Raw genomic sequence first — 9030 nt, 5'->3', positions numbered from 1 at the left:
TCTTTCCCAAAGCCAAACTGCAAGGCCAGGTAAGGAGTTTCTAAATTAACTCTCCTTTGGCCATCAGTGCTTCGGAGTGTTCACAGAAGAGTCATTGCTTGCTTTCTACTGGACACACGTGCGGAGAAAAGTCAGCATGCGTGCTACTTGCCTCTCTTGAGATTAATTGAGTTTTTGCTCAAAATGGAATCTGAACTGTTCATTCTGAAGGGAAAACTTCTTTTCTTGTATATTCATTGCTAGGAAGTTGAAATATCCAGTACATCATTGGTTTGTACATATTCGTAACATTGAAAAGTTTTTGTTCAAATGCAATCCAAATAAAATGTGATGTTGAGGTCTTATAGAAAGAAAAAAATAACATTGAAAGACAAGCTGTTGTCAAGGAGGGGAGATTTGTCTGCTTTGCTTTGCTCTGTTGTCTCTGGGAGAAGGCAGGCAGGGGACCGCTGTTTTCTTCTCATTATAAAGGACCCCCAGGTACTTCTGGCCAGAGTCACTGAAGCCCGTTCTCTCCTTCCTGCTAGTCAAATCATCAATTTTTCTTCTTCGCCCCAGGAAACAGACTTTCTGACACTGATTTCCTATGTGTGAATTCTAAGGGAATAGTTTTGGTTTTTCTGAGTGTCAGGAAAGAGCTGAGTCTAGAAAATGGGACTTTTCTGGGGAGGGATAGGTTGGAGCTTAGATAAATTTAGAGAATGCTAGGTAGCTAGAGGAATGTCAAATTTACTTAGTAAAGAGCTGAAGAGATTTTAGGGAAATATTGTCTGTACACATTACCTTCTTTAAATTTGCCATATGAATTAGAATTGTGAAAAAATAAGTCTTCTATGCATTTTTATTAGTTATAATGCATAACTTCTAATGTTGAGTGATTGGATTCTTTAAAATGTTTCCCTCTATGTATTCTTGCAGTAATCATTCATTACATACCCTATGCCAAACCCTTCCATCCCAGATCTCAAAATCCGTACACCCTAATAAATAACAAACACAGACATAATGAAAATCCAAAATCAAATCATGTTTAATTCTTGCTTTAAGAGGCAAAAAGCAAATAGAAACTTTAACAGAGGAGAAGAATGGAGAAAACTTCAAAGAAGTAGAAGTCTACTGAAATTTGAAACCGTCAGTAGTTTACAAGGTCATAAAGGTGCAAGCATCTTCCAGGCAAAGGGAGGAGGACACTTTCCATGTGATCCCCAAGGTTTTGGTTGACACAGGGAAATGCAAGGAGCAGTTCCATACAGCTAAACATGGCAGGCTCAAGGTTAGGCTGAGATGAAGAAGTCAGGGAGCAGAGGGATTCTGAGGTTTGAACTTTATGCTCTAGAAAACAGAGGTTACTGCATGAATGTAAGTCTCTATTAGAAAAACTGAGACTCTCCAATAAAGTAGAAAAGAATCTTCTTACAATGTCTTCGTGAGGGAAACAGGGGTGGTTGCCTGGATCCCAGCCTGGTGAGTCAGAAGTTTTGGTATAAGGTTTGGGTGACCCTTTACTAAAATGGGCACCATTAGCGCTTCTATTATTTTTATTTCCTCAGCTCCCATCATCCTCTTCATCCATCTCTATCCCTTCATAGGAAAGGGGCTTTGCAGGTGTGGCCTCAGAGACCGCACTCTTCTTGGGGCAGTCCTGCCCCATCAAATTTGGATCATTGCGATCATTGCCATTTGGGCTCTTTCTGCAATACCACTCATTACAAAAGGCAGAAGCTGCAGATGCAGACAGCAGAGGATTTGGACACATCTGTTCCTGTCCTAGAAACTTGGATACAGTTAACCTGTTAGAATTTTATTTTTAATTGGCAGAAGGCATGTGTGCCTGCCAGAGAGATGGAGAGACAAGACAGAGAGAGAAAACAAGCACCCACCAGTGGGGAGTGGTCACCCTGCAATCCTTTTTCCTCCAGTTCTCCATCCTGTCAGGATTTTAGGTATACATACACATGGGTTGAGTGTTTTTTGTTTTTTGGGGGTTTTTTTGGAGAGGTTTTCTCTATAGGGTGCGTGCACTCGCCAGACAGAGAGAGACAGAGAGACAGAAAGCGAAAAAATCACTCCCCAGAGGGGATGATCACGCCGCAATCCCTTCTCCTCCATTCTCCTCTCGGGATCTTGGGCACGCACGCACACACGCCCGGCATGAGTTTTAAGCCACCAGGTCCGGGATGCAAACCGCGGTCGACTACGTGGGAGTCCAGCGACATAGCCATTACGCTAACTGCTGGTTCCCGGGTAGAGTGTTTTTTAAGATGCCAGGGCTGGGAGTTGAACTGTGGTTGCCTATGTGGGACCTGACTCCTTATGCACAATACTAAATGCTCCACTATAGGTGGGTCCTAGAGAAATACTTTGGATTTATTAACATAAAAAAGCTACTTCATTTGTGGTTAATTTTAGGTGACAGACCAAGCAAACAATAGTGTCAGGATTGTGTTCTCAATATAAAAAATCCACGCACATAAGCATAAGTTTCTATCATGCATAACATAAATAAAACTTAAAAAAAAAAAGAGTGCCTACAAAAAACACAAAACACTAGCTGTTTAGAGAACGCTGAAATTTGGACAAGGTTTTGAATAATGACTCAGATTTACAAATGTAGCATGAAGAAGGGCAGGATTTCACATGAGAGAGAGGCTGACCCAACGTTATTCTCCTCTGGGGTTCGATTACTTTTTCTTTTTCTCTTTCTACTTCTTTTTCTTTTGACTTTCTTTGTCTTGTTTTGTTTTGTCTAGTTTAGTTTTGTTTTGTTTTGGTAATTGATAGAGGGGTTATGTTGAAAGAGCTCCGGGTCCTTCCAGGCCCTTCAGGGATAAAATTATTACACATGGCATGGAGAGGCACTCAAATTTTAGATACTTCCCTTAGTGCTGAAAATCTTGGGGCTTATGTAAAAATTGGTAGCAAATAATGAGACTGGCTGATATTCTTAGGAAAATAAAGTCAGGGAACTGTACGTACTATCATGTCTACTTTTTAAAATCTTCACTTTTTTTTTTTTTTTTAATATCGACATGGCCTTTTCTTTCTTCTCTTTTCCTCTCCCTGCTTTTAAAAGAACTCACAGGACACATCTGAGAAGGGCCAGTTGGTGTGAACGTTACTAGGTTTGCTTGACAGAATATCTGACTAGACATCACGAGCTATGAATTCATTGTGTTTTGTACGTCGGATCCAATATACAAATTAGGAATAACGATGTAAGGTAAGCAAGTCTTACAAATTAATTATTGTAAAATTATTTAAAGTGGGTTATTAAGTAATTGGTTTATTTGACTTGTTTATGCAGAGTACATTTTTCTATAATTTAATGTCTCTTATTCGATGAGATTTGAAAAGAGTAGAATTACCAGTAAGGCTAGAGAATAGCACAATTAGTTTTTTCTGGTGGGGGAGAGTGGGGTGGGGGGCAAGCAGAGTTAAAGAGAGGAGAGGGAAGGAAGAGCAGCGCTCCCAAGCAGGGAGTGGTCCTTGGAAATGGGTTGCCAAAGAGAAGCTGGGGTAGGGGGTGGGGGCAGTTTATCCTGGTCAGGAAGGGTTTTGTCCAGGCTTGTTCCAGGCAGGGCTTGCACATGAATTACCCGCCCCTCCCATGGTGAGGGTCACATGTACATTAATTTTATTTATTTATTTATTTTTGAGAGAGAGATTTTTACTATAGGATGCATGCTCTCTCCAGAGAGACAAAAAGCGAAAAGTCACCCCCCTCCCAAAGGGGATGGCCATGCTGCAATCTCTTCTCCTCCATTCTCTTCTCGGGATTTTGGGCACGCATGCACACACACTCAGCATGAGTTTCAAGGCGCCAAGTACGGAACTCAAACCATGATTGACTATGTGGGAATCCAGAGACGTAAGCTCTACACTGTCTGCTGGCCCCGACATGAACAATGAGTTCTTTTTTTTTTTTTTTTAAAAAGCAAACTGATAGAAATTTTAAATAGAAAAACAGAACACAATATTACAGGCAAAAAAAAAAAAAAAGTGTGTACCCTGAGACGGAAACAACCGAGTGCCTACAACTAAGCGTATCTTCAGAATAACAGACAAAAACCAACAAAAGTCAGTAACCATATTTTGTAGTTGTGTATGGTGATTTTCCTTTCACAGGGCTCTAACAATGTTTATTAGTACAGGGATTTCTGTATCCAAGACATGGAGATAAATTAGACAAGGCTCATGAGCAGAAAGACAGATTAGAGGCCTGTGGATTTTACCCACTAGGAAACAGAACCGAGTGAAAACGATGGCTTGACTCACCACTAATGTAGGGTACGGCCTTGAAATTGTGACAGATGTACACTCACCTGGCAAGGAGACACCACGCTCGTGACAGTGGTTTTCCCAGGGTGAGGCTTATCCATTGCACGCTGGATGTGCTGACCCCCTGTGATTTCCCCAGATGTGGGACACTCATCTGCATGACTTGTGGTAGTGGGGGACTGCCTTCCTCTGGGGCGGGCTTGGGGACGGGGATGTGACAAATGTGAGCATCCCATGGAATTTAATGAGTGGGTGTAAGAAGCACTGTGGAGTGACCGGTCTGTCCACGCCAGGGGCAGAGAAGCCCTAACTAGACAGCGTTACTGGGTGTGTTGTGCGCGCGCGTGCGTGTGTGTGCGTGCATGTGCGTGCCTTAGGCTTCTGAGAAGGTGACCAGAGACTTTAAGGGTAGATTCTTAGCCTTCTTAGAGGGACAGTGCCCTGAAAAGTGCAGGCATCCTACTTAGAGAAACCTCCTAGCAATGCTCAGAATGCACGAGACCCTGCGTGGGCGTATCAACACTGGAAGGGGGCCAGTCAGGAAGGTCTCTTGAAGACTGGCATGTCCCAATGTAGCAAGCTGTCAGTTTGAGATTATATCGAGAGACCAGTGAGCTACAAGTCCTGTCGTCCCTTTTAATATTGTCCTGCAATTGAGGGCACCAGAGGCAAGGCCTTTGCCTTCCTATCAAGGTGTAATTCTCCTGAGACTCATGACAAGGAGAGCAGAGAGTTTCAGACTCCCAGGAATGGGTGGCAGTGGCAGTGGCAGAAATAGCAGGGATGTAATTCCCAACCTTGTGGAGGAAGCTAGAACTCAAGCAGAGCGGGTCTGACATCAGAGAGTTGGTTAGGAGGTAGGCACCTTCATGTGTAGGTCCCTGCCTGTTCTAGAGTCAGGAGACACCGGGGGCAGGTAGTAAGATCAGCAGTACCAACCACTCTTCCTCCAGAAGGCACTGGAGATGTCCAGCCGCAGCCTGGCCTTGGGCAGCACGAATAGCTTTTCTTGAATGCTAAGACTGCACTTTCGGGCCTCCGAACGAGTGGCACAGAACCCTCCAGAAGACGTCACTGGGTCAGTGGTGCAGAGATAGCACCATCTGACCTCTGTGGGAATCACGCGCAGAAGTCTGGTTTGAGACCTCCTATGTCAAAACATGCCTGAACTGGGTCTTTGCCTTCAAGAAGACACTTTTGTTCAATTTTGTGTTTATATAAGGTCTTCAAACAGTTCATGAAAAATACCTATTGTGAAAAATGGGCCAGAAGGTGGCATAGCAGATAAGACCCTGGATCCCACATGGCTGACTGCACAACTTGTGCCTGGACCTGGCACCTTGAAAAACACTCTGGGCACCCTTCTACCAACACCCCCAAAAATCTATGGATGGATTTTAATTTTTTTTTGCACCCAAATATAGCACTTAAATTCTACTTTTTTCTGTGGACTTTTTGAAATGACTCTCAGAAGCGAATGATGGCAAAAGGCTCTTTTACCAGCTGACTGGGATCTGGTGAGCAGAAGGTGAATCCAGAGTGTGGTCTGTAGTGGGATGCACTGAAGTACATTAGGAATACCAATGTTTCATACCTGGAGAGGTATTTTAACTGTCAAATTTCATTTCATTTTCTTAACTCAATAGTTACATTCTTATGTAAGGACCACAACAGTAATATTGACTGCTCTGTATATTCTCACCCAGAATTCCATTTCTTCATGTATGTACATGTATGTTTGCATAATGTGATGTAAACAGCAATGCTTTATATTTAATGTATTTGCTACGACAAAATGCTTGTTCTCAGAGCCTTTATTTATTTACACTTACAGTTCCAAATCACGATGCGTTTGCACATATGGACCTGTGGTGATTGTGGTGTAGCTAGTGATGATTTATACAGGCTGGAAAATGACACAATTAATTAAAAGATCACTTTTGGAAAATATATGTATTCCATGAATGACAGAGACAAAGAGACAGAGACCAGGAAGTTCTCCAGGCATGAACTGACAAGCTTTCCTTAAGAGTCAGCCTTATAGTGAACAGTGGCACCACTGTCTACCCCTCAAAAGGTAGTTTTATGCGTTTGTTTGTTTATTTATTTTAGGTATTAACAGGTATTTTTAATGCATTTTTTAATTTCAAGGAAAACAGTTTTAGTTTTAGTAGATCCAAATAAAAAAGTGTTAAGAGAAATTTCCTTAAAACTTCAAGTCAGGAAAAAAGTTAGGATTCAGTTCCAATAGTAGGTAGATGAACCTATCAGCAGTTCAAGAGAAGACAAAAATCTTTAATATGGAAACCAAAGCTTCGAAGAAAATCAGTAATGTTTTAGTCTAAAGTAAAAAAAAATAAAATTCTATTTCACCAGTTTAGTCTCATCTAATTAATCTCTCTTCTATTAAATTTGCAGTGTTACTGTGGTCCGATCTCTCTATTTGAACTCTGAAAGTTAACATTCAACCCTGGACTTGTCCCTACCATTAGGCTGGCCATTCTCATGGTTGTTTTTTGTACTCTTATTTCTGTGTGTCCGAATTTAGTTTTCCTGATATAGCATTCCCTTCGGCGCTTCTTGGAGAGCTGGTCTGGTGTTGGTAAATTTTTTCAGGTTTTGTTTATCTGAGAATGTTTTTGTCTTTTTTTTCTTCTGGGTAGAGTATTCTTGGTTGAAATTGTTTTTTGCTTAACACTTCGAATATATTTTCCCATTCTTTCCTTGCTTTCATTGTTTCTGATGAAATTCATTGTTTCCGATGAGAGGTCCAACGTTAGCCTGATGGGCTATCCTTTGAAAGTAACTTGACATTTCTCTCTTGCCAATTTTAGTATCTTGTCTCTGTCTGTGGTTTTGATCAATCTGGATATGATGCACCTTGGGGAAGATCTTCTTGGGTTGATTCTATGTGGGTTCCTTTGTATTTCTTGAGTCTACATATTTGAGTGCCTTTCTAGGTTTGGAAAGTTTTCTTCCAGGGTTTCATGGAATAGATTATCAATGTCCTTATTAGTTTCTTCACTTTCTGGGATATCAATGATCTGGATGTTTGGGCATTTAATGGTATCTAGTATTACTCGTTTGCTATTTTCATTTTTTTAAAAATTATTTTCTGAGTCTTTTTGGTGAATTTTTCTAGGTCAGAGGTTCTGTCTTCTACATCTGAGAGCTGATCTTCTACATGATCTAATCTGCTTAACACTTATCATAGCCTTCATCTCTAACAATTCCATTTGATTCTTTCTCATGATGTGTATCTCCTCTTTCAGATTGTGCAAGAATTCCCTCACCTCCTGGAACTTGTTCTTTTTTCTCTTGCATTTTCTGGAATTTGTTGTCTCTTTTCTCTTGCATTTCTGTTAGCTTCGTCACTGTGAATATTTTAAATTCTTTATCAGGCATTTCCATGAGTTCCCTTATATTGACTGTAGAGGAAGAGTAGTTATTCTTTTTCCTTAAAGGAGAGATATTTTCTTGGTTTCTCATATTTCCTGTGCCTCTGTGGTGGTTTCTAGTCATCTGATGGATTGTACATTTTTTTTCCTAGCTTTTGGAGTTAAATCTGAGCATTCAGAGGAATGCAGTAGGAGGTGACCTACAATCTCTAGGGTACTATTTTTCTCTCTTTGTGCAGCTGATTCAATGGAAATTGAGGATTAATCTGACCCTGAAAGTATTCAGGTATTTGGCTACTGAGCACCTAGACCTGTCTAGAAAATTAGTGTGTGGAGGCTGAGCAAAAAAGTGAGAAAGGTAAAAAGAAAAGGAAAAGTAAAAGGAAAAACCCCCCAAAAAAGGGAGGAAAAAAACAATAAAAAGAAAAAATTATTTAAGCAAAAAATGAAAACTGTGTGGTGCACCAGACCACACGAATGGGGCCACTCAGTGCGCAGATATAGATGGCTGCTGATTGGCTTGTCCTATGGGGGAAAGGTAAGAATTAGCAAGACTAAAGAGTGGCAGAGAGCTAAGAAGTTTAAAAAACAATAGAGAGAGAAAAACAGAAAGAATAAATAGGGTGCTCTAACCTGGCTCCTGGCTAGATCTGGCGGACAGGAGGGTGAAGTCTGGACAGAAGGTCTTCGGTGGTCCTAATCCTTGAATGGGGCTGCTCAGAACTGAGATACTTCTGTCTTCTACATCTGAGAGTTGATCTTCTACATGATCTAGTCTGCTTAACACTTATAGCCTTCATCTCTAACAATTCTGTTTGATTCTTTTTCATGATGTGTATCTCCTCTTTCAGATCATGCAAGAATGTCCTCACCTCTTGGAACTTGTTCTTTTTTCTCCTGCATTTTCTGGAATTTGTTGTCTCTTTTCTCTTGCGTTTCTGTTAGCTTTGTCATTATGAATATTTTAAATTCTTTATCAGGCATTTCCATGAGTTCCCTTATATTGACTGTAGAGGAAGAGTAGTTATTTTTTTTCCTTAAAGGAGAGATATTTTCTTGGTTTCTCATATTTCCTGTGCCTCTGTGGTGGTTTCTAGTCATCTGATGGATTGTACATTTTTTTTCCTAGCTTTTGGAGTTAAATCTGAGCATTCAGAGGAATGCAATAGGAGGTGACCTGCAATCTCTAGGGTACCATTTATCTCTCTTTGTGCAGCTGATTCAATGGAAATTGAGGATTAATCTAACCCTGAAAGTATTCAGGTATTTGGCTACTGAGCACCTAGACCTGTCTAGAAAATTAGTGTGTGGAGGCTGAGCAAAAAAGTGAGAAAGGTAAAAAGAAAAGGAAAAG

At 40.8% G+C, this 9030-nt stretch overlaps 1 non-coding gene across 1 annotated transcript; it reads left to right on the top strand.

The window, feature by feature from the left end:
- Positions 1-4314: 4314 nt before the first annotated feature.
- Positions 4315-4470, top strand: LOC114004632 (U1 spliceosomal RNA). Its single transcript, XR_003546747.1, has one exon. It is a non-coding gene; the product is annotated as a U1 spliceosomal RNA (small nuclear RNA).
- Positions 4471-9030: the final 4560 nt, after the last annotated feature.

Source organism: Tupaia chinensis, unplaced genomic scaffold (assembly GCF_000334495.1).
Source record: "Tupaia chinensis unplaced genomic scaffold, TupChi_1.0 Scaffold139422_1, whole genome shotgun sequence".
Lineage (NCBI taxonomy): Eukaryota > Metazoa > Chordata > Mammalia > Scandentia > Tupaiidae > Tupaia > Tupaia belangeri.
Note: the sequence above shows the minus strand (reverse complement) of the source record. Positions and strands in the feature narration are given on the sequence as shown.